We start from the raw sequence: 27183 nt of genomic DNA on the forward strand, positions 1-27183 counted from the left end.
AAACCCTTTGAGTGAGGTGGAAAAAGAGAACCAGGACTGAAATTCTGTGTGATTGAACCGTTCAAGGCGAGAGAAGGGTGTTGGAGAAAAGGCTCACGCAATCTTAGCAAGCTTAGCTACCAGTAAAATATTGGAATTAAGTTGTGGTCCATGGGCAACACCTATTCTGAGCAACATAGCTTGCTTGGGGGTTTCATTTCAGAACTGTAAGACCCATATTGTGACAAATTGACTTCTAGTTAGCAGGTCACCCTTGCTGAGATGGAATTACCCACATCATTGTTTTAGTTAATACAAATCAAAAAAGCCAAAGCTTCCACACACTTGCACTTCTCTTATTAGCACTTCACCCGAGCACTTCCCCATGAGCACCACAGCACCTATTCCTCACCCTCCTTCCCTCTGCACTTGCACATTCTGAACACTCACAAGACATAGTAGGTCTGTCTCCCCTCCCTGTTGTTTCATTATTTGGTTGTACTATTAATTCAATAATGTATCTTTGTTGTAACTCATTGTTTGCCTTCCCCTACCCTGTTGCCCTGTGGGCACTTTGAAACAGTTATTGCTAATTGTATAAGCGCCTAACAAATGACCAATAAATACATTTAATAAATGGCAATTCCTTACACTCCCCTCTGCCAAAAAGGTTGAGACTCACCCTTCTAAAGGTCTGGCTCATCCTCAAGTCAAAGGTCTCTACTGAGACCATCTGCATTGGAGTGCTGCGACCCATGTTTGTGTTGGATGTCCATGTACAATCTCTGTAGGGATATAGCACAATGCAACAATATGAGGATTTCACCATGCCTTACAATGCACCACCTCTGAGCTCGGTGGTCTGTTTGGATGGGAAAATGACATCCAAATATGTATGGTTTCAGCAAACCTCCTAAACTATCGCAAATGCCTCCTTCCTAATGGTGGCCTAGTTACGCTCTCACCTGGTTAAGCGTTAACTAAAATAAGCACATGGTAGTTGTACATCCTCTGAGTTTAGATGCAATAACACTGCACCAATTCCGAACTCAAAAGTGTCTATCTGCATAATTAACCTTTGCCCATAATCCGAGATCTTAAGTACTGGGGCCGCTGGAAGGATGTTTGGCAGGCAGAGGTCCATGTCATTTTCTTAGATGTTACATCATTGAGGAGAAGGGCGAGTGTCCCATACCCCTTGATGAAAGGCCTGTTGTAACTGGTAAGGCCCTAACAGGCCCTCACCTCTGTCTGGGGAGTGGGAATATCACATCCCAATCCATCACTGCTTAGACTTTGGCCTGGAGAGGCTGTTTTTTACTGCCACCCACTTGGTGTCCTAAGTAAGTAGCACTACCCTGCGCTTTCTGCCACTTGGGTGCCTTCATAGTCAACCCATGGCTTGAAACAACTGTGTCAGGTGGGAGGTATGGCCACAGACAGCAACGCCTCTCCTTTGCCAGTTATGCTGACCTATCCGTACTCCGTCGTGAGGTCGGTGGTTCTCATGAACTTGGCAGCGCCTAATCTGTCAATCAGGACATCTGCCCTAGGTATGCGGTGTGCATCTATTTTAGTGACAGAATTGAGCCCCCTGAACCCCACACAAAAGCAGACTTCAGCTGTCGCCCTACTTTAGGGACCAGTACCACAGATTTAGCTCAAGGGCTGTAGGAAGGCTATCAACCCTAGGTCCATCATCTTGGAGAGAACCTTCTTGATGTTGTCAGACATCCAGTGAGTTCTGCTTACTGTCGCCAATGTCAATATCATGGATGCACCAATCAATTTTACCTGAAGTCAGTGAGAACAAACTTGAGTGCTGGCCCAGCAGCTGCTGGCAGTCCCACAATTGCTGTTTGCTTAGGTTTGGGGAGATCTGGACTCCCTCCAGAGACCAATCGGTGGACTCTCCATGCAACAAGTCTGGGAGGGAATCTGCCTCATCTACCGCTTCATCGTCTGTCACGAGAGCCATCACCAAGTCATCCTGGCTGTAGTGTGGCTTGATCAAGTTGACATGAAAGACCCTTTGCGTCTGCCTTGCAAGTCTTTGTATCAATGAGGTAGTTAACCTCACTAATCTTTTTTCAAGTACCAAATAAGGCCCAATCCACCTGTCATGAAGGGTGCTAGGCTTGAAATGCTCAATAATCCAGGCCACCTGACTTCTGGTCATGCCAGTGCATCATGAGCTCCTTGTTGACCTTCAGATGTTGTGTTATCTGTACTGTACTTCTAGAATCTGAGGACAAGCATATAATCCACTGTGTTGTGAGAAAGATTCCAGGGGTTGCCCTCCCATCCATCCCGCACCAGGCTTAGTGGACTGAATCCTGCACTGCTCTGTGGCACTTCCCGGTAGGCAAAAAGAAGGCCTGGCAGGAAATATCCCATTTTCTCCTGAGATGCTCTTCCAAGCTACCTTTAATGCCTTTCAGGGTCCTGTTGAACCACTCAGCAAGCCAATTGGTCTGCAGGTGAAATGATGTGGAGAACGTGTAAGTAACCCCACAACATCCCACATAGCCTTCATGTTCTTAAATAAGAAGTTGGATCCCCTGTCAGAACTTCTTTAGGGAACCCTACATGAGAGAATATCCCTAAAAAAGCTTTTGCCAACATTGGGGCATTGATGCCACTTCACGGTACAGCCACTGGTTACCGGGTGGCAAAGACTACCACAACCAAGATGTACTGATTCCCTGAGGAGATCTGAGGATCCGAATGAACCACAACTTCATGCCTATTCTCTTGAAAGGCCGCTCAACCACTGGTAGTGGAATTAAAGGGGCCTTTGTTGCCCTGCCAGACTTACCGGAATGCTTGCCAAGTCTGACAAGACTTCACAAACTCCATGATTTTTACACCAATCTGGAGCCATTAAAAAGGAGCGGAAAATCTGTTAGCTGTCTTGGCCACTCCTAAGTTGCCTGCCAGGGAATGTCGCCAGCCAAGTCCATTAAGAACCTCCTGTGACATTGGGGCACCACCAATCTCTGGTTGGCCCCCCTGCCACAGGACATTTGAGCTCACTGTACAGGAGACCATTATCTATGTTGAACACCCTAGTGGCTTCCCCCAGAGCCTGTTTCTCTGCCTGCTCATGTAGATCTTCCAGTGCTGGACAATTATGTTGCGCCTGGCAAAGATCAACCTGGCCGGGACCTCCAGATAAGGATAAGTCACTTAGATCTGATAGGCAATCGAGGTCTGAGACTACTGTTTCCTCTACCCCACGTTGAGATTCTACACCTGTAGGCAACCCTAGGATCACTGAGACGTGCCTTTGTGGACTTGGAATTTGGACTAGGCAGCACCGGCGGTGTCAGTCTTTTACCATCTTCAGCTTCAGCGCCCCTGGGCCTACGGTCATGATGTTTGCCACCTGTGCTGCTGCTTTTGCCCCAGATCGTATGATTGCATCAATTATTTTGACCTTGGGTTTGTCATTTACTAAGTGACTGTCCACTGGAATTGCGTCATTCACTGCGATGCAAAGCTGAGAGGTTTCACCCATCAAGCTAAACTCTATGATAGCCAGTTGGCATTGGGTGGGACCATGAAATCCCCTGTCTAACTTTAGAGGACCAGTAAGGATCTGGTCTTCTCACACCTGCTGTGACGAATTGCCATCTGGCAAGGGTGTAGCCCTGGCTTTTTAAATTTTGTATTAGTAATGATATGATAGGTCATTTTGATAACGCGCCTGTACACAAGTTTTTCTAGGTGCGGGAAGACAGAGGGAGGACAAGACAATGATCTTACTAGGCCTTGTGTCATTCAGATCGTGTACGTGCGGAAATGAGAAGTACAAGGGAAAAGGGGGTGAGTGCAAGGGAGAGGGAAGTTAATAAAGTGATGTTGGTAATTCCATCTCTAGGAGGGTGATCTGCCAATCAGATTCCCCTTTTATAAGCTCCATACCAAAAGCATAGTGTACACTTGTGCCCTGCTGCATCCGTAGCCTGATCTGCAGTGCATGATCTCCATTGGCTCAGAAGCAGTTCAGGTCACAGATGCCCTCTTGACAGCTGCAGTGACCTTCGAGTCACTACAGTGCAGGGACTGCATTTAAGATATGCACTCCTGTTCCAAAAACTACATGCCTCCACAGACCTTAGAGGCTGCTTTCTATGTGGGGACATGACACATAGAAGAGGAGATCCAGCTTGCAAGGATCAGCCCAACCAGGCCTTAGTTATTGCTACGTTCATGGACGATGAATTCTCACTAGGCCAGGGGATGGCCGAATGTACCCTAAAATTCACTATGAGAATACTTTCCTGGTGGCATGATAAACTGTAAATATAAGCCATACCTGAGTTTAAGGTATGGTGGCTAGCATCTCATAATTATCTGAGCCACAAAAAAGTGATATCACACATGTGTCAACCCTGTGAGCCCAGCTCAGCTGTGAAAGAGTTATGTGTTTTTCCCCCAGCCAGGCTGTCTCTGCTGCTCCTGGCAAGACTGTAGCCCTGAGGGTTACCTCTCCTTGATCCCTTGTGATAGCAGGTAACACCCTCTCCAGTGACAGCCACTCCACAGGAAGTTGTCCTGGGAACAAGAATCACAGAGCACACATTCACAAAATGACTACCCTCACACCGTGGTGCTCCATACCAAAATGTCCTTTGATGCTATTAACAGGGGAAAAGGGGCAGTGTTAGTGTAGACAGAGGGTGTTCAGATAAGCTGGAGGAAGGCTCTGCCGTCTTGTTTTTCTCTGTATCTCTCCTTCCTGTGCCTTCCACTTCCTTTAACTCAAAGCACTTTGCGTGTGATATCAGAAGGCAAAGCCAACTTGTTCCCAGAACAGTCATTGAACCCTTAAAACAGTCTTGCTTTTATCCAATCACCTGTGGACTTTTCCCTTTAAAGAAGGGGTCTCCCACTGCATTGAATCATCTTTGGACTTCAACCCTTGATGACGATCTCAGAACCTGATGGGAGAGCAGTCCTTTCCAAAGTCCTCAAGTTGTGAGATGAAGTCAGACAGTCCAAGGCATAGTCAAGATCTGTCCCCTAACCATGCCCATGGCAGATTGGGGGTCACCTGTTGATGGAGCAAGACCTGCACCTATACCAGCCATACTGCTTCCCAGGTCCTCACCGTGCTGAAGGACCTCTGCAGGTGTGCAGCCTCCCCAGTGTTTGTGAGCCCGGGGTCAATGAACACTCTGGCTCTTCTGACCCTAGAGTAGGGCTCACAGCTCCTGAGAACCAAGACAGCCAGGATTCCTGTACTTTTGCTGTCGAACCACTGCAAGCTGTTATTGAAGCACGTTCGATATCAAGGCCCCCAGGAGCTGTCTTTGGCACTCAACGACCTTCAAACTACAGTACCTCCAGTTTGAAATGTTTGCTGCCACACTGCACCAGCTGAAGCACGTTGTTGCCTCGGCTCGAAACAAAGAAGCATTGCTGCATCTACAATGCTTGAACTGCCGTTTGAACCTTCATCATCAATCTAGTCAACAATCGAACTGACCATGGTATACTCTTCAAACCACTTCCTTTGAGCACAGCAGCGAAGTGACTTCCTTGAGCAGCCCGTTATTAGCTTGTCTGACGTCGAGCCTCGACCGTCAAACCGAAACCAACAGAAGCCCAGTGCAAAGCTGGTGGAGTGCTATCATTGAATAGCCTTCTTTTGATTTTCATATTTGCCACTCTCTAAACAAGGCCCCATGTGTTCATTAATGGGGACAGATGTTACGCTCACCTGGCTCCCACAGAGGCTTCGATCGGAACTGGACAGCTGCGGTCTCCACCAATGTGACGCGTAGGGCCGAGGTGACGGACTGGACCTAGCTTCGTTTGCTTGGCCCGTAGGAATATTCTTCTGCAAATGGAGAAAGGGAATTAACCACCCGTGGAGTTGAGCGTAAATCCCCCCAACCCCGCTGTTCTCCCCACAGATCACATTTGATGTCCCCTCTTATAGTCTCACCTGATGGTTTGAAAAGATGAGCTCTCCACCTGCATTGAGCGCAGGGGCATGTTGATAACCAGTTGCTTCACTGGCTCGAAGGAATTGGTGAGTTCCAGAACAATATTGACTCTGAGATTCCCGGCAAGACGCCGTAAGTATATAGTTCGTAAGAGTTCAAATGCCTGACTTTCACTCTTGTCCGATTCCTTGCAGGTTGCAGCTTGACCCTAATGAAGAGTTCCTCGTGGCAACCGGTAGTATTCTGGTAAGAATTTGTATTTTCCAACACAGTTCGATAAAATAATGTCAATATGTAACCTGTTGCTTTCTCCCTTATTCAGGCGCTGAGAGAAAGTATGAAGTCTTGGGGAATAATACCTCCGGTGGTAAAATCAGGAAAGTCTATTGTGGTGAGGAGGGTGCCCCTTGTTAGTCCCTTTGTTTCACCTTGCTGTCCTTTTGTTTCTCCTTAGGGGCCGGGGTTCGGCCAAGATGCAGTGGAAGCTGCGCCGACCCGTGAAGAGGAATAGTACCCCTGGTGGTAAAATCAGGCTGGGCTGGGGAGGAATACTTACATAAATCAGTAAATCAGTAAAATCAGTCAGTCTATGGGGGGGTAACTAATATTCCTCTGTGTATTCCCTTGGCTCACCTTGCTGTTCTTGTCTTCTCCTTAGGTGCCGGAGTGCAGCGGGGACATGCAGGAGGATGCGGTGGAATGTGAAGATGCTGCGAAGGCCGGTGAGTTCAGCGTGGCGCTGCAGCAGGCAAGGCGACGCACATAAAATAACTTCTTTCTTCCAGCTCGAAGGCGCGATGGATCGGGAATTCAGGTAAGGATTAAAGGTATTGCTCTTCTTCTAACCTTTTCTCCTTTTTTCTCCCTTTTTCTAGGAGCTCCAAACTCGAGGCGGGCGTGGCAGAAGGCTTGATGAAGACTTGCCGGCACGGTGAGCGTTATTCTGCTGGATGCAGAATAACGTGAAGCGTGTGCTGCTCTTCGGGCGTGGTTTAAATAGCCTCCAAAGTAGTCCCAGGTAAGTATTCCTCCCCAGCCCAGCCCGAGTAAAAAATAGTCCCTAAGTAAAGTAGTCCCTTCCAAGCCTCTTTTGGCTTGGAGCTCTTGCAGCATGGTCTGCATCAGGTAAGTTTGCAGCATGGTCTGCATCAGGTACGTTTTAATCTATGAGCCTGGCGCCTATGGCGCCCGGACTGACTCCCAAATGAGCCTGGCGCCATGGGCGCCAGGACTGGACCCAAATAGCCCATAGCAGGGGTTGTTGGGCTTGCTTAAGATAACTTGATGCCTGCTTCAGGGGTTGCTGGACGTGGTCTGGGTCCCCGGGGGTAGGCATCATGACAACAGAGTCCTACCACCTCGTAATACTGCTGCATCACTGCTGTCCAACATTGGTAGTTGTGACAAATTGACTTCTGACCTGCAGGAGTACAAGAATGAGTAGAGGCTAAACAGCCTACACAGCCCTCACACTTCTTCAAATCAAGAGCCAACACAATCATGAAGGTAAAATCAGCATAGTTAAAAGATAACCTGCTTTGCTGTTTGTGGTAGCGTGGCCGAGGGCAGGCTATACTCTCAAGAGGGGAGAGAATGTGGTTCAGTAGCAACCCAAACAGCAAAGTATAACAGTCCAAAATAAAGGAATGTCCAATGAATCAATTAAACACACCACATACAATAATAACTAACTAGAAAACACTACAAAAACACACCCCTATAGAAAAAACACAGAACATGCAAGATGCAGCACTCTGGGTAATGAGACGGGGTGAATCGGAATAAAAACCACAATGTTCAAAAGGGATATGTTCTTGTTTTGCAAACGAGGATTAATATGGCCAAGCCAGTCTATAGGGACCAAATATGGGCCAAAATGGGAGTTAATACTCAATAACTTTCTCACTTATTAGTCTGGTACCGCCGAACCAGACTTCTGGGCACTATGCGAGTGATTCGATGATTGGGAGAGTGCAAAGGCAGCAACAGAGGGTCCTGGTGGTTTGAGCGTGTCAAACGGTTCTTGAAAAATGGCTCCAAGCAGTTCAATGGCGGAAACTGGGATCCTGGCTGTCTTGGCTCTTGGTGCTGTGAGTCTCAATCCAGGGTCTCGCGTACAAGCTGAGTCCTTTTCTTGTGCACCCAAACACTGAGGAAACTGGCACACAACTGCAGGAGTCCTTCAACAAAGTGAGGTCCTGGGTACTGCTGTGGTTGGCAGAGTGGCAGGTCATGCTCCAGCAGCAGATGACTCCTCAGGTTGCTGTGAGTCCCACTCCAAGGACTCCGGGACAAGATGGATCCTTATTCTCGGGCTCCCAAACACAGGCGCGGTTGGCACACAACTGAAGGGGTTTTTCAACAGGTCATGGGTACCACTCTGGCTGGAAGAGGCAGGTCTTGATCCAGCAGCATGTCACCCCCATATTCCCTGGGGATGGAGTTACCCACCAGAATTGAACAACGACACCGCCTCAACGACTAGCAGTTGGGGTTCCACCCCAAGTGCAAAATCGACACAGTCAAAATCCAGGTGATAGATGATGCCCTCCAAATCATAGATAAGGGCGACTCATGCCGCCTAGCCCTCCTTGACCTCTTGGCTGCATTCAACTGTGGGGTAAAAAAACAGCCCCAGAGTGACAGGGATGGAGAGGCTATGTAAGGCCCCTATTGTGTGAAGGAAGCTGACTAATGTGAAGTTCCATTGAAATATAAAAGCCAATACAAAACATTGTTTTCCGATATAAGGCCTAGTGAATGAACAAAAATGTGCCTGTTGCAACTTCAGTAAAATACAAAGACACTGAGTAGAAGGAGAGTGTGCCTTAGAACTGCGATTGTAACTGTTCAATAGAGGCAAATAAAAAGACACATGTGCTGCAGATGCTGACTTTGTGTAAACTGGGAAAAGGCACCTTCTTGCAGATTCAAACCTTCTGCAGTACACATGTGAAAATATACTTTGAAAGTATAGGCATTTGAAAAATACCAGGTGGGAATCATGCCTGACATTTAAGAAATAAAGTCAAGTGACAGATTACGTTTATCAGGAGTAAAGCGACTTATTTAATTTTCATCATATAAAATGACAGCCTGTAAAGAGAAAGGCCTATTTTGTTTTGGTGATAATTTGAACACTGGTTCCTTATGTAACTATGGCCTATCTGTCACGCTCTTCGAATCCCTCCCGCACTTCCTCCTCGTCCGGTTTCTTCAACGGAGCTGCCTGGGGCAGTCCTTCTTTCTGCGTGGTATCCTAGGTTCCTTGACCTTCTCCTTCTTTTGAGGTAAGTAAGGACAAACTCCCTCGGAATGTACTTTGGCCTGAAGAGCAACCCAAGCCAGTGGGACTCCAAGGAGCACGCTCCCAAAAAACAAGGAAAAAGCCTCTATGGCACAAAAAAAACCTCTTGGAATGTCTTGGCAGAGGAAGTGATGAAAGTCCTCCTTCTCTTGATACTGAGATGATGTGCACAGCAAATGTCAAATGACTTCTCAGCGGGGAAGAAGAACTTGTCTTTCACAGAATAAAGTGCTCCACTGACATCCTCAGGTAGAGCACACAGGATGGCAAAGAATTCCTAGGTATAAACCTAGAGACGCAGCAATTGAGTAAGTGAATGGGGGCTTCAAGGAAAGAAGGGGAAGGAAAATAAAGGACAGCTGATTTCCTTTGAAGAAAAGGAATGAGAGTCACCTCTGAGTACAGGTAAATACAGAAGTTATACCTCAGAGTAGGAAACAACGGGCTGTAGAGATGACACAGGAGCTCTGCAGCAAAAAACACTGAAGGCGTTACAACGCAGCGCTGTGTGTACCAGAGAGAGCCGTGAAGCGCAGTGAAGGAGAAAAACAAGTGGCAAGTTGGGAAACGTGACGCCCAAGAAAAGACGTATGGAACAGAGTGAAACCCGCGAGGGCGGCTAGAGTCAAGCAAGTAAGAAAATACAGAACTGCCAAAAGGGAGACGCAGAGAGAACATTAAAGTACAAGCACAGGCAGAGCAGAAAGGTTCAACAGGAAAAGGGAAACAAACAAGTGGAACAAAAGGAACCGAAGGTAAAAAGGAACGTCTTCGGCCGCAAGTTGAGAGTGGACAAGGAAAAACAATGACGAGTAAGAGAAAGAGGTTATGGACGGAATCCCTGGACCAAGTTAGCAAACAAGTAATACAAATGGGGAAGGCTGGAACTGTGCAAGAGAGATCCTGCAAGCGTCTTTCCTAAGACTAACGGATACAACGCAAGGAGTGAATGGCTCCGCCCACCCATATAGAGGTAGCAGCCATCTTGGTGGAAGGCTAGACCGCAGCGGGAGAACTGCAGATTACGTGTATCTCCAGCATTGCCATAGCTTCCAGGGTCAGCGCATGACACTATCTGTGTAAACAATACCAAGCATTCTGTAATGAAAGAGTTTATTTCTTGCCAGCAAGCCTGGATGCAATACAAAATGTCATGTGTAAATATATTTCTTAAATTTAAATGTTATTTCTCAGAATTGTGCGTGCAAGTGAACTGGGTGTATCTGGAACTGTGACCTCCAACCCTTTAGGATGGGTTTATCAAGGAAACAGGCCTGGAGCATCAGTTAAAAATATAATGAAATGTTGCAAGAGAGATCTGAACTGCGGTGATTTAGATAAAACAGCCAGCAGAAATTACCTTTAAGGTCAGGTCTCCCTATTAACTGTGCATTAGCTTCGAACAAAAACCTTTGAAGCCCAGTAGGGGAGGGGCATGAGCACATGGGCCAGACAGATGTCCTGATCAGGTCATAGAAGGGAAATGAAACCTAAGATTTGGTGGGGGCTATCTGAAACTGAGGGAGCCATGTGATGCCTTCCCATTGATTAACAGCAGTTGAGGGAAGAAAATAACAAATTAAGTCAAGAGAATAGTGCCCTGTTTCAGGAAGTGTGTCAGTTAAGGGTAGACATGGAGAAAAGTGAGTTAGGTTCTCAGGAGCTGACCGACATGAGGCTAGAAAATGCAAAATTAATGTAACTTGTGAGGCAAGCAGAGGATGACATAGAGCAGGCAACACAGACCAAAATTGCGCAAGGGGGGGAGATTAGTGTCCTGAAATAGAAACATTCTGAATATGCACAGACGTGCAAGCCTCACAGAAGGAAAATGAGTCCCATTGTGAAGAGAACAGGGAACTAAGAGACCGATTAATGACACAAAGTAAAGTGCTAGAAGACAATCATGGTGTCAGAATTGAAAGCTCAGACCTTTGCATATCACCAAGAGATAGGGACTGGTAAAAACACACGTGATCTGTTGGAAAGTGAAATAGCCAAATACAAACAGGCTTTGTGGCACCCCGACCAGTCAGGATATGAAAAAGCACCCTCCGATTACGGTGTGATGACCTCTTTACCAGGGACCTTAAGCCAACTCACCCCCTCATATTTACAGAGTGCAACTGACTTCATACCTGCCATTTGTCAAGAACAGGGAAGCATGAGGCAGCTGGACTCAACCAGGCCTAGTCCAACTGATCCAGAAGGCCAGTCCTTATCCGACATCAATGAGGGTTGAGGGTTATCAAGTAGAAGGGAAGGTGGCCCGACCAGTGGTATCTGGGCTTCTATGATCAAAATATCAGGGAGATGGACTGGCAGAAAGCGAGGTTACAAAGGATCCACCTGGTACGCTTTGTAGAAAGAGAAGAACCAGAGTTTAGGCCTCAAAAGAGCATCTTAAAAACCTTCACCATCCATGGAAAGAGGGATGAGGAGAATGACTACTCTCCTGTGTGAAGCCCACAGCACCACAGGAGAGAGGAGTCCAGACACCGTCATTCTGGGAGCTCTTCCCAGTCTCATAGAGGTAGGCTGCACCTAGAGGAGAGGAAAAGGACCACCAATAGCAGCAGCTCTGTGTCAGAGGGTGAGTGGACTCAGGTGCAGCGGAAAAGAAAGTCTGCCAAACAGAAGAGAGGTCTTGTGAAAGCCCCAATTTGGCAGATAAAGGCCATAAAGAGCTTTATGACTCCCTACCATAAGAACGCCAAATATTCGGTATGGGAGCACTTAGAGCTTTATGACCAAATGATGAGATCATTTGGTATTATGAATTATAGAAATTCCATGGAGTTTATCAAATGGACATTCTCCCCTGAATACTCCAGCTTCTTTGCAGGGTTGGAGAACCAAGATCACCAAAAATGGTCCACCTGCAAGGCGGCCATTCTGAGACACTTGTCGATTCATAGGAACCTGCAGGAGGCCCAGAAGGCAGCATACAACATGCAGTGGGGAAGACCAAGTGCCTAGAGAGTTTGTGCAGGAGCTGAAACAAGCATTTGCACAGACTTCTAGGCGGGTGAACACCAATAGCTGGGAGTTCATCAACACATATTTCAATGCACTTCCTAAATACATAATGGTCCAACTAGTAAGGGATTTCCATGAGCGTGGGACCCTGGATTGAGTGATAGAACAGGCCACCCAGAGTTATGAGTCCAAAAGCCCTCAGAAAACAAAAACAACCCTAAAAAACCCAAATCATCAAACACACCTGCCGCTGCAAAGGTAGTGGAGGTGACAAATACTCCCCCATTGAACTTGGAGACGGGGGGCCTAAAAATACTCCTCCCACCAATACGCAGAACGAGAGGCAGAGTAGACCCTCAGATCCTACCCAATTGGGTGGTAGCCAGGCAGGATACCAGACCAGCACTCCATCTGACCCTTCCACCTACATCAGTCCGAGATACAAGTGTAACAGACCCATCCTGGGGTATGTCTACATTCCCCCGGCACAGAAAGGGAGGCCGCTCAAAACTTCCCTCAAGAGGGAAGAAATACTCCACCCCCCAAACCTAAGCTTCTTTCCCAGATAGCCTTCAAACCCTAATTTCCAGAATAGTCCTCCTCCCTCTCCCCGCTATCAGGACAATAGATTCCCAAATCCGGGAGAAGGGAGACCTAGGATGCAATGTTATCAGGAAAACATCCAATACCGAAGCTACTCCTGGAGAAGGGACAGCTACCCCTTCCGGGAGCAGCAGAGGTATGAATTAAGACTTCCCTGCTAACCAGAAAAAGAGTGTAACGCTCACCTGACTCCCACGGGGGCGCTGGCCTGGTTTGCGCTGCTGTCACCTCGTGTAAGGTGATGCGCAGGGTTCGGAAGACGGACTGGACCGGACCCCAGATCTGGCTTGTCTGACTCGCAGAAGTATCCTTCTTAGGGTCTGGAAGGACGAGCTCTCCATCCTGCTTCTGATGCAGGGGCGCGTTGGTATCCAGTTACGTCACTGGATTTTCGGATGGGTGAGAACCGAACTTGCTTGGCTTCCAGGTAAGTTTTTCTATAAGTGGTTCCCCTTGTGTCCATGCATTAATGATCTAATGCTAATGTCTTTTTCCCCATAGGGGCCGGGGTACGGAATGCCGGGGAACAGGCACCGACCCGAGGTGAGCGGTGAAATCCTTGTGGAAATCAGGTAAGTCTTTAATGAGTGTTTTGGTAATGTCTTTTCATTCACTCATTAACGCTGATGTCTTTTCCCCTTAGGGGCTGGGGTCCGACAATGCCTGTATGCGGCGCGGACCCGAAATGAAAAGGGAATGACCCAACAGGTAAGTCTTGACATGGAGTTTTAGCTTCCCTTTTCCCTTCTTTCTCTCACCTTTGTTCTTGTCTTTTTCTCCCTAGGCGCGGGGCGCAACTGCGAATCCGGATGGTCGCTGCTGAACATGGAGGCGCCCTGTAAAGGTGAGTAGAATGTGGCGCTGCAGCGATCGATGCGATGTGCTTTTAAAAATAAATGTCTTCCTTTTCAGGATTGTCGGCGAAATGTCTCTGGGATGCAGATTTAGCAGGTGAGGCCTTTTCCTTCTTCTGTTCTCTTGTTCCCTTCCTTTGCAGGTGATTCAGGATGCTGGCAGGTGTGGCAGAAGTCAAGATGCAGGAGCAGACACGGTGAGCGTCCAGCTGCTAGATGCAGAACAACGCGAAGCACGTGTGGCTGATCGGGTGTGGTTTAAATAGCCTTGGAAGAAGTTCCTAGAATGTGTCCTTCCTCCAATCAGGTATGTATCCTTCCCCGACCACGCCCGGATGGTAAATGAGTCCCACAGGTAAAGTAGTTCCTTTCAGGCCTCAAGGAGGCCGGGGTTCTGCAGCATGGTCTGCATCAGGTAAGTGCACCCAAACACTTTCATAATGAGCCTGGCGCCTATGGCGCCAGGACGCTGTCCAAAGGGCCCCTATAAGGGGTTGCTGGGACCTTCCCCGGGAACCTGATGTCAGCTTTCTGGGTCGCAGGGCCTGAGCCGGCTCCCCGGGAGCGGGCATCGTGACAAAGAGGTCACAACTGATACAACAAGTCCAACAACTAATTCATGACCCGGGTCGCATGTTGAGGGCTCAGCTGAACCCTCAACTGGAAACTGCTGCCCAGAATAACTCAACACCCGGGTCTGGTGCCCTGGCGGAGCAATGATGGGAAGAAACCTCCAACATACAACAGGTTCCAAAGGAGGGGGCCCTGGTGAAAGGGAGATGCAAAGCCCTTGAGAACGCTTCATTTCCTACCGGAACAAAACCCCTGGAAACCCTTGAACCGGAACATAAATCTTCTACCCCCGAAAAGCTGGATCCTAAAAAACAGAGGCTAAGTAGGAGAAATTGAAAGCAAAAGAAAACCCACGTTGTCGAGGAAGTCCGCATCATCCCTTTTGAAGGAGAATAATCCCTGGAGGATTCGGGGAAGAAAATCTTCTCTTTCAGTGATATAGGGATCCCTCCCAAGGAGAAATGAATCCCAAAAGACCTGATTTAGACTGGGTAAGTATCGAGACTGACCCAAAGCAACACATTCTTAAACCCCAACAACGTCACCCCGATGACCCTGAAAGCACTGAGGTGTCTTCCCCCTAACAGGTTTGGGTAAATGTCTCCAGGAAAAGTGGGACAGCAAAGAATCGGTGGGAAAAAGGGGACTTCCAAATCCCACCTGTTTATGGGTGCAACATTTGTTTTACAGATTGCCGGACTCCGACACAGAAAACTGTCCAGTATCACACAGTGTCAGAGTTCAATATAAAAAAATTAACTGCCAGGCTGGCACATAATTCACATTTTCTTTGCCCCTTGAGGAGAGAACGAAGATTTTATGCTTCCGTCAAGGTACAGGGTCAGTGTGCATTATCAGCGCTGGTGGATACTGGATCCTAAGCCACCCTCCTGTTCAAAAAGGCCTTTGACCAACTAAATTCAGGAAGGGGGGTGAGTCACCAAATTCCCCTCAAAGATATGCAGATATGGAGATACAAATTGGGCAACATAGGGTGAAACACCCGGTGATAGTCGTCCCTCCAGAGAGCACACCTTGTCTATTGGGTAATGACCTCCTTCAGAGGTTGTGTCACGCTCACCTGAAAACTCTGCAGGAGAGATGGATTCTCTCGGCCTCTGCTCTCCTGTCTGAATTCTCTTCTATCTCTCTCGCCTGGGGATCTTTCTGTAAGGGTAGGTAAAGAACGGGTTAAATACTATACCAGGCCCTGATAACAACCCCTTCCCAGCTCCCTGAGTGAGTGCGGTGTTTTGGGGTTCACCTCCTAATGTGGTAAGGCGGGATCGCCGTCCTAGCTCAGCACGGCGCTATGGTGCGGGACCGGATGGCTGTTGTGCTGTATGGGATGCTGTCCTCGTTTGTGAGTGTTGCGGCGGAAGACCGCCTCTTCGAGTCTTTGGTTGTTCCGGGGATCCGGGAATAAGTCCATGGGCAGTTTATTCACTGACCCTTAAATGGATGATGTGAGAGTCCAATGTCCAAGTGTCCGCCGAGGCCTAGTTACTTCACTAGGCGCAGGTAAAGATGAGACCCAGTTACTTCACTAGGCGCAGGTAAGGATGAGGCCCAGCTACTTCACTAGGCGCAGGTAAGGAGAAAAGAGGTATGTCCTTTGGGGTTCTTGTACCAGAATTGTCTATAGTGACTAATCCACCTTTCTTTTGTCTTATCCCAAAAGGTTTGTCAAGAAGTACCTCTGCAGAAAGGAAATCCGGATGAACTGCTGAAGCCATATGGTCCGCGTGATGAAGATCGAACTGGAAGGACGATCGGACCTGCCGAAGAACAGGTGAGTAGAAAAACAAAGCTTACTAATGCTTTCTGTTGTTTTCCTTCTTGCAGGTGCGGAGCTCGAGGACACGAGGATGTCGTCCGGCCAAGGATCGGGACTGCAGGAAGCCGTAGAATAGCTCCGAAGACTGGACCAGGTAAGCGCGTTCTCACTGCTACAGAGAAAACACACGAAGTAAGTCCTGCTTTTTGGGCGTGGCCTTTTATAGGAAGCCTCACCCAAAGACTAGAGCATTACATCTAGTCCAGGTTGGCACAAAGGAAGTCATGTAAAATGAACAGGAAGTCCCTCACTATTGTATGGGGGTAAGCGGTTTCTAAATGGAATCATGGATATTAACCTGACCTTGCCCTCCAAGCTCTTACCCATACTGCTCCTGCCTGATTTCTCCTCGTGTTACCATGAGCTAGGTATGAAATCGACTGGCCAGTTTGACCTAGCCTAGTACCCATGACAGGTTGTCACCCCTGACTGACTGCGTGAACAAGGTCACCTGGACCCGGACTAGCCAGCCAATCAAGTTAAAACAAAGTACAAGTTACGTGAGTTTGAATGGCACATGCCACATGATTGAACAACGGTCTGACAAAATAGAATTCCATTTTAGGAATAATCTCTGTAGGAGAAGAAACTGGTGATGGGAACCCTTCTACATTCTTTAAAGTCAACCTCCCTCCCAGTTGTAAGTGGCATTCCATACTGGAGGGAAATACTCTGAAGTTGTATACCAATCCACAATCGGTGGAAAACCCAAATCCCATGACAAAAGATGATGAAAAATCAGCTCAGGTAAACCGACATCAAGATAAAGGGTGAACAGCTGTTTTTCCCCATTCCGGTAAATGAGGGGAAGGAACGTGTTCTCGACAGGGTATGCCTGAATAACAGAAGAAGCTGCATTAGTGAAGCATTATTCAGGAAACTCCCAAAAGATCAGACCATTGCCACATTTAAATTGATTCATAAGTGGGAAATGGGCCAGAAAACTCCATCTCCCAAACATCTCCTACCTACCATTGGCGACAAAAGCATAGAACATAATGGTTGGGTTGTGAGAGATGCCCCCTCCAACTTTTAGTAAGGCTGTGACATTCTCAATGGATTTGCAATTAATTTGGACCTATTTAATAATAAAGCCTGGTCCTGACTGGGGGGGTAACCCCATGGGCTTTGATAATACTGAGAAAGCATTTCGGTCAGCTCAATTGCTGCCGTATGCGGTTGAAGTGCAAGTGAGAGAAGAGGATACCATCCCAGGACAGGTGCAACAATTTACAATTCCCCTAAAAATTGAGCGAGGACAGACCCTCAAAAACCAGGACACCTATATACATTTGAATTATCATCTCCAACAACAAGGTTTGTATGTACATCTGACACCTCTAGTCGACCTAGAACATGACACCATTTGAATATTGGTGGATAACAGCGACCCGCGAAGTATCACTTTGGGCGCATACCCCTTTATTGGAATGGCGGTTGATGCCCAACATTATTCTATTGATTTAGGTAATGAGATCATTGGACCAGACATATAGACAACGGTATCCCTCTGGAAAAGATTTTCTCCAGGCAAGGGGGGAATTTCTTGGTGTACTCTTCCTGCCCTTATGTTGTAGAAGAGGTGGCCTGTGACATCAGGAAGGATGAGGCGGTGTCGCGCTCCACGGAACACTGCTCAGGTTCTAGGAGACCTCTCCCAGAATTTGCCACTGAAGAATTTAGACTTTCTTCCTGAGAGCACCACCTGCAGGGTAATAAAACCTGTCAGGTCGAGGGCTCAGGTAAAAAGGCGGCACATGACAGCAGAACTAGAAGGGAGAAGAAACAAGGCAACTGTTATACACTGTGTTTAGCAGGATTGCCAATCTCCCCACCCCCGCACTTCCCCAATTTACCTGCGAATATCCTCAGAAAGTTAAGGTACCTACTTGTGTTAAAACACAAGTTGAATTCCCAGGAAGGGCTATGAGGGTTTCTGGAAAAGTCGCTGGAGTTCTGGGTAAAGCAAGGCAAGCTTGGAGGTAAGTCCAAAAAGAATCAGCAGAACGTCTTTATCAAGTTATGTCCTTATAGGAAGATCCTGACCTGAACGGAACGAGGGCACGGCTAGGGAATTCCTCAAGGGTACCAAAGAAGCAGCAAAGCGTCCTTAATTTTACACGAAACACAAAGAATCAGCAAAGCGTCCTTTATTGCGGACAGGATTGAAGAACCAGCAAAATATCCAAGGCGTGGTTAAAGGGGGAACATCCGTACATTAATGGAATCCTGCCAGTGTAAAATGCAAAACAGTAGCAGTCTGGAATCCAATACCGAGGAGGCGGTGAAGTAGAGGTACAGAGATGTAATCCAGAAATCAAGGTCAACAAGAAGGAGCGTAGGTCAGGAATACCAGGGAATCTGATCAATAACAAATAGAGCAGGAAACAAAATGCTACTACCGCGAAATACGTTTTAGGAGCAGCGAAGTAAGGGGGGGGTGTGGCCTAAGTAGGAAGCCTTTCCAGATCGAGGCTTGAGACGCTCGTAGGCGGAGCCTCATGTGTCAATGGAGTGCGGCCGGCTGCGTCTGGTAGTTCTTTGCCGGCGTATACGCTGTTGGCTCAAGCGCCAAGGTAGATGCCAGGTTCTGGTATTAGTATACCAGCGTTGCATCTTCCGGATCCTGACAGGTGGTATTTCAAGCCAACAGTGACTGCCTCCAATCCTTGGAACCTCACGTCCAGACCAACACCATAACAAGAGATCTCTCCACCCAAATGGAGGATACCAGCGAAATTGCCAAGTCCAAGGTCTTTCCAGGTTTTAAGCAGATGGTCAAAGAACAAATTAATCTTGCTGATGACTGTGAGACCTAGGAGCAAAAACAGAAGCTAAAACAGATGTTTCTGGATTTCCAGGATATTTTTGTATATGATTGTGAAGGCACAGAGATACATTCAACCACCATACCCGCGGACCCCGAGATGACTCCAGTATTTCTGAAGCAATACCAGTTACCTCTCACGTCTATGGAGTCATTCACAGATATTATTAAAAACGTAGAGTCCCATGGGGTAATTCGTCCAATCCACAGTACCTTCAACAACCCGCTACTGGGGATACTCAAACCCAATGGCCAATGGAGACTTTGTTAAGACCTAAAGGAGTTAAATAAACAGGTCCAAATGTCAAGATGGTCCCTTCCCTACATCGTATAGGAACTGGCCCAGATCCAAAGGTCAAATGTGTATACCACCATTGACCTGACCAACAGTTACTGGACAGTACCCGTGAGTAGGGAAGACCAGTACAAGCTTGCCTTTACCTTCGGGGGGCAGCAATACACGTGGACCCAAACCCCCTTTGGATACATAAACTCCAGCAATGAATTTAATATCTTCCTACATAAGGCAATGCCCAATTTGGGCGTAAAAGGGAAGCCTGGCCTATGTAGATGGTGTCTTAATCAAGAGCTCAACTGTGGAGGAACACATAGCTGAAATACGCTATGTTCTGACGCAGTTGCAGAAAGCCGGAGCAAAACTGCCCTTTCAAAAGGCACAGTGGTGTAAGAACAGCGTGAACTTCTTAGGGTACAAAATCACCCCTGAGGGTCTCAGTCCCCAGGCGATAAAGGTGGAAACATTATTGAAATTGAGAGACCCTACTACTCTACGAGAACTAAGAAGCCTCCTTGGACTCACTAATTATAGTAGAAAGTTCATTGAAGAAAAAACAGAGGTCACTCGACCCTTGGTCCATTTCTTAAAGTCTGGAGTCAAGTGGGAGTGGGGTCCGGAACAATCTGAGGCAGTAAAACAACTAAAGAGAAGCCTTTCCCAAGCCCCTTATTTGGCTTACCCCATAAAGAACAAGGAGTTCTTCTTGGAGACTGGGTTCTCAGATACTTGCTTAACAGCGGTATTATACCAAAAGCCTGATAGGTTCAACAAAGTAATCTCATACACAAGCAAGACTTTGGCCCTCATTACGACCCTGGCGCAAAGCGAAAAATGATGGCGGTAAACGATTACCGCCATCGTCTTCCGCTAGGGCCGATTACGACCCGTGACCGTAAACTACGATGTCATTAGCGGCATCGTAGCTAACGCTGCCGCTGACTGCACCAAGGGCGCGCGCACGCGAACATCCACACTGTACTTAGCGCCATGGCGGAAAGGTACGCGAATGCCGACCCAAGCGGACATGCCCCTAACGCCATCACCCAGCCCGTTAAGTACCTTACCGCCATGGTGCTAATTACGCCATCGCGAACCAACCGTAAAGGGCCATGTAAAGTGAATGCAGCTGCCACAGGTGCACAGAAACAGCACAGGTGAAGACAATACAGACTCAGGAAGTACAAAAAGAGCACACCCCACCCCTTCCCACACCCAGTCACACTCCACAATGATACCAATAGGACTAGCAATGTTGGGGCTGGAGGACCTGATAGCAATGCGAGTGCTACAACAGCAACTACAACAACAACAGGCTGCACAGAGGAGACGCAGGAGGAGTAGGAGGGCAAGGCAGGCCCAGCAAGCCCCTCCAGCACAGCCAGTGCCACCACGCAGGCAGCCCCCAATCCCACGCATCTGAGCCAGCCCATTCAACCTCACCGCTGAGCAGATCCACACCCTGTACCGACTGGACCGGGACACCATCACCACCATTGTGGACATGATACACAACGACATTGTCAGCATGATTGAAACACCCACTGCCACCCCCCCCCCCTACTGAAGGTAGTGTCCGTGCTCCACTTCCTGGCCACAGGCAACTACCAGCACACAGTGGGGCACTTGCATGGCATATCACAACCATTATTCTCGCGTACACTGATGCAAGTGCTCGATGCCCTCCTCAAGCACACAGATGACCACATCTCATTACCACGGTCTGCCCAGGAGATTGCCAACACCAAAGTGGGTTTCCATGCACTGGCCGGCATACCTGGTTGCATTGGTGCCATTGACTGCACCCATGTTGAATTGTTGGTCCCACATGCCATGGAGGTACCGTACCGCAACCGTAAACATTTCCACTCAATCAACGTGCAAATGGTCTGTGACTCCAACAGGATCATCACACATTGTTCTGACAGATTCCCCGGATCAACCCATGATTCAATGGTCCTTCGGAACTCCACAATACCACGCTACATGGAGCGACATGCAGGCCCAAGATCCTACCTACTCGGTGAGTCTAATGTCATGAGCATGGAAATGCAAAGTGGGTGTTGAATGACGTACCAATGCATATTTCATCTGGCAGATACAGGGGGGTGATGCATACGTCACATGGGTGCAACTAGCAGTAGCCAGATCATTCCCTGTGGCAGCACTGACGTCAACAGAGTAGTGTACACATTATGCCTGACCTAATCATCCCAACATGTGAATGAAAGTGTATCCCAAAAACGACACAACCATCTGCAAGTGCATTGTGCAAATTGTGACCGCATTGACCCTAAAGAAAACCACCAACATGCACGTCACCATGCACCAACTACTGAAAGGCCTGTCCCCCACAACTGCGCACAAAGGAGGCACATGACAGACAGGAACATCAATGCACCACTACAAGACCCACAAACTGTCCCCATTGACACCAGTAATGCTCACTGGGGTCATAATGAGCCAGACATCAATGTTGCTATCATGTGAGCTTCAAGCTCACAGGACACGTGCAAGGTCACATGAATGACGGCCTGAACGGACACAGTGGATGGCCATTCACAAGGCAATCGTCCCCCCTGCATTGTGTTTTTGCATGCAAAACAGTACATGAGAGCCATGAACACATACTGGTTGCACAGTGTAAATCCATTAGCACAACTCTAATTGGTGCACAGTAACAGTCGGAATCAAGGCATGGTTGTGCGTCATGTTCACAAATCAATCTCGTTCCTGACACATTCATTTCTCACATTTTACAGGTGATGCGGGCTATCCCCTGAAGAGGTGGCTCCTCACACCAGTGCGGAACCCATCGAACCAGCATGAGGAGGACTTCAACCGTGCCCATGCCAGCATGAGGAGGACTTCAACCGTGCCCATGCACGTACCCGTGTGGTGATAGAGCAGGCTTTTGGCCTACTGAAGGCACGTTTCCGCTGCCTCAGCAGGTCTGGCGGGGCACTCCTGTACCGCCATGAGAAGGTTGCAAAGATCGTCATGGCATGTGTCATGCTACACAATATGTGCATCAGACGAAACGTGCCTCTGCCCCCTGACGCAGAACCACAACCACCTGATGATGGGGATGATGATGATGGGGATGGGGCAGCACCTCAGGGAGGCAGCGATGCACAGGAGGGGCATATAATGCGTCAGAATGTCATTGACCGATACTTCTAGCACACACAGCGTGTGTGTAACATATGGATGGCACTTGGGGCACTGTGTGTGTCTGGTATGTCAACACTGTGGACTGTAAAACAATAAAGCACACATACGCAATGAGCAATGTCCACACATTTCGTTTGTGAGAAATGAAAAAGTGTATTGTTCTTCTGAATAGGTATAACAGAACCCCTCTCCCTCCCCCATGAACACTCCAACACACCCAATTCCCCCCTCCCCCTCCCCCCTGAACCCTCCAACACACCCAATTCCCCCCTCCCCCTCCCCCGCCCCCCTGAACACTCAAACACACCCAATTCCCCCCTCCCCCTCCCCCTGAACACTCAAACGCACCCAATTCCCCCTCCCTCTCCCCCCTGAACACTCAAACGCACCCAATTCCCCCCTCCCCCCTGAACACCCTGTAAACATGTGACAGTGCCCGTGGTGAAGTGTGTATAGTTTTGCACACTATTGACTGCCCCCTCTCCCGGAACCTGGGGCCCCCCTGCCTGTGTTCCTGACCTGCGGACGGGAGTGGCTTGTGCTGAACTTGCAGCTGAGGATGTACCGGGCTGCTCAGTACGGCATGTGTCCACAATTGTCTGGATGAGCTGGCTCATCATCTGCTGCACTGCAGCAAGTTCGGTGCATATGTCCCTGCTGGCAGTTTGGATGGCAGACCTGATGCCATCAGCACTCCTCTCCATGGCTGCACTGGCACTTCCACATTCTGCAACATGCTGCGTGAGGAGTGTGCCCAGTACTTCCTGCCTGTTGGCAATCTGCTCCAGCGACAGCTGGAAATCTGGCCCAATGGAGGGTGCCAATGGGGGACCAATGGGACTGCTCCCATCTTCCCCAACTCCCACTGGGCTTGGAGTTGCTGGCCATGAATTAGCAGGCGATTGGCCCTGGGTGTCATCTCCATGATGGCTGATTGGGGATAGGTGTGGTGAGTGAAGTTGCGTGTTGTGGTCAAGTCCAGTGTCATCCTCCACATCACTATCGGAGCAGGCAGCGATGGCTGCAGTCTCCCCAACAGTACTGCTCCCTGCTGACACATTTCCCTCAGTGGGCAACAGCGGGTGTTGTTGGGCTGCAGGCGCTGTCACGACCCCTTCCTCGGGGGACTTTGCTGCCCTGGCCTCTTCAGCCTGGCGTGGTTTCGGCCTGGGTCCAGCAGAGGTGGATGCATGGTTCCCTTCTCCCACTTTCCTGGCCTTCTTGGCTGGGGTGCTGGTGCTGTCGTCCCTGCCAGTGTCCGATTGCGAGCCTGTGGTGGAGCAGAGGAGGGTGACTGTTATTGATGGTTCAGCGGACATTGAGCAGGCATTGTGAAGAGTGTAATGGATAGATGGTGGAGTTAGTAGCCCGTGACATACAGGTTGCCTCCCTTTAGGTTCGGTTTTGCATGCAGGTGTGTGTCTGCCTACTGTACAGTGTACATGCTGCATGTGCGCAGGGTGTGGCTCATCTGCTGATGTGTTGCGTCTGCCACATTGTGATTGTCACGTGCAAGTGTATCAGGGTGTCTTGCAAGGCTGGATATGAGGCACCTACCTGTGTCTCCAGATGTCGGGGCCCCTCTCTCCATCTCGCCGACACCTTCGATGCACTCAATGCCAATCAGAGAGGCACATGTCTCCTCCCATGGCTGCATCTTCAGTGGGGAGTCTGCTCCCCCGCCAGTTCCCAGGGCCAGGTTACGGTTGGCAGACATAATGCCCCGGACCCTGATCCGCAGGTCGTCCCACCTCTTGCGGCACTGTTTGGAGGTGCGTGGGGTGGTTCCAACAGCACTGACACGTTGTGCCACAAGTTCCCACACCTCCTTTTTGCGGCCTATGGCTGGCCGGGTCATCTCAGTGGAGAAGACAACATCGGCCTTCTCCTGGAGCGTGTCTGCAAGCATTTGCAGTTCCTCACGACTGAAGCGCTCCTGCCGCTGCCTGTCACATGCCTTCTTCACAACTTTCGGCATGGTTGGGTGAGGAAATGGGTGGGTTATGGGAATGACAGGGTTTGAGGGTTGGTTGTGGTGTGGTTGGGTAGGATGGCAATGGATTGTGTTTTTTAAGATGGCCGCTGTGCTGTTTCCCGTTCCGCCCCGATTACGCTATTTCCGGTTCCGCCTAATTGCGGTCACCGCTAATTATGGTGACCGCTGACTACGGTCGGCGCAATGATGGGTGGCGGTAGGTCACCCTGCGCTGTTAACGAGGCCGGTAAGGGCTATTTACGGCATGGCGTAGTTTACGTTACCGCCATGGCGTAATGCTCGTGCGCGATGGGTCGTAATATGGCGCTCTTATCGCCATCGGACCATGGCGTTAACCCTCATTACGCCATGGCGGTAATTTCGATTACTTACCGCCTGGGTCGTAATGAGGGCCTTTGTCCTCTCTGGAGGGAAAATCCAATGATTGCGAAAAGGCAATCCTGGCAACAGTGTGGGCGTTGAAGGATTACTGCCTATTCATCCAGGGGGAGCACATCATTGTCGAGACCGCCTAACCAAACCTTGCAATATCTCCAAAGTGACTGAATCCGAACAGGGAACGTGAGTAATTCCAGGATGGATTCTGTCCATGCAAGGCTTTCCTGTGGAGGTCAGATATGGCCAAAACAAGAAGAGTCCTCTAGCACAAGTTTTGGATGACTTGCATGACTGTGCTCAGGAAAACTGTCTTGAGGACGAAAGTCTGAGGACCAATGACAATATGGAGGCATACCTTACTTCCCTGCACAAGGTCTATGAGGAAGACACGTGTCAGGGAATACCCACAGTTTATGTGGATTGGTGCGCCTACCATGTTGACAGTCACGGGGAAAAAGAACTAGTGGTTGGCATTGAGAAAGTCTGGGTGAATGATGCACCAGAACCCTCGGCTGGGTACGAAATAATTCCCCAAAGTAGTCAGGTGGCAGAGTTGATGGTGGTACATCAACCCATCGTCCCTGCAGTACACCACCAACTCAAACAACTAGTCATATTCACTGACTCTGATTATGTCAGGAATGGGTTTGTGGAACACCTGATTAACTGGAAAAATCGAGGCATGCTGTGCGCAAACAATAAACCGCTAAAGCATGGGAAATTAATTCAATCAATTGATGATCTGGTAACTTCTAATGAGATGAGCATCTATTGGAAAACTATCAGAGGTCACTCCAAAATAGAGGCTCTAGGCATAACTGGAAATTACTTGGCTGACCAATTGGTCAAAACCAGAGCCATTCACAGGGATCTCATAGAAACCGAATCCCTGTTGGGGAAATTCCAGGTCGCTGCTGTCACCAGATCCCAAACCCATGCCAATAATGAACTCTCAACTGCCCAGAGGAGTAATGAAACCGCAAAAGCAGATTTGATTACTGCACAAAAAGAGGAGCCAATTTTTGGGAATTTTTATCAACATATTGAAGACCCCATTAATTGTCCTCTGACAGAATTAGATTATATCGAGACGGAGGATCTCCGGCTGTTGATGAAGCTTTGAAAAATGTTCTGAATCCAAGACTGTCTGTTGGTACGGAGATCCATATCTGGATGTTACCAGTGGCCGGTACCTACCTCATTCTGAAGCCTGATGTTAAGCCATGCCCATGATGCGGCCACAGTCGGTGATAGTGGGTTTCATACGACATTAGACATCTTGTGCAAGGTCGCATATCGGCCACACATGGGCCAGGACCTCAACATCTTGTGTGTGCTCAGTTTCAGCCAAGTTCTCTCACACACAGAGCTCCCATACAGAAAAGGGGAATGGCACTGCCTTGGTCGGATTTACAAGTCAATTTCATCAGGTCAGTGATTTGCTCCTCTAGAGGAAACAAATACATGTTGACCGTAACATGCTTGTTTACCAAGTGGGTAGAATGTAAGGCGGAGACAGCTGCCACATTAATGATCAACAATATCTCCTCTCATTTCTGCCTTCCCCAAAGGATTGAGTCGGACCGAGGAAGTCATTTTACCAGCAAGGTGATAACCAAGATGTGGGAGATACTAGGGGTAAAGAGAAAACTGCACATTGCCTACCGCCATGACGTAAGCGGGAGAGTTGAGAGGTACAATAAAACAATTGTGGGCATCTTGAAGAGGTTTGTGATGGACTCTGGACCAAGTTGGGACATCCGATTACCGCTTGTCCTGATGGCCATTGGGTCCACGCCGTCTTCTGCAACCAAAATGTCTTAATTTGAGCACATGACTGGATGGAAAATGGTGCTACCTCAGCATCAGCTGTACAGAACTCAAGAGCAGACTATGATCAACGTGTCTATTACCCATGCGTACATTGAGAATTTATGGAAACACCTTTAGCGCACTTTTGCTTACGCTCAGCACAATTTAGAAAAGTCAGCAGAAGGAATGAAAGCCTGCTATAACAGTGCCTTTGAAATTGTAAATAACATCTCACCTGTCGCCTATAAGATCCACATCCCTAAAGGAGAACATACGGAAGAGAAATGGGTCCATATCAAACAGTTGAAGAGCTGTCACCCCAGACAGACTCTATGACTGATTGAAGAGCCCAATGAGGGTAGAGCCCAGGAACCATCTGAAGAATGAACGGAAAGGATGGAAACCCGGATGGAGAATATCACACATTAATAGAGAGTAAAAAAATGTATGCTAACAAAGAATGTATAGAAATCTGAAGAAAAAATAATAATAATATGTTTAGAAATGTTCATGTAAGGGAAATCAATGTCAATGTGCTATGCGATGTTGCTTTGTTGCTTTGTTGCTCAAATTGTATGCCTAATTACCAGGGAAAGAAATACTGTATTAAAT

The sequence above is a fragment of the Ambystoma mexicanum genome, chromosome 3q (assembly GCF_040938575.1).
Source record: "Ambystoma mexicanum isolate Mex_15411 chromosome 3q, UKY_AmexF1_1, whole genome shotgun sequence".
NCBI classification, from domain to species: Eukaryota; Metazoa; Chordata; class Amphibia; order Caudata; family Ambystomatidae; genus Ambystoma; species Ambystoma mexicanum.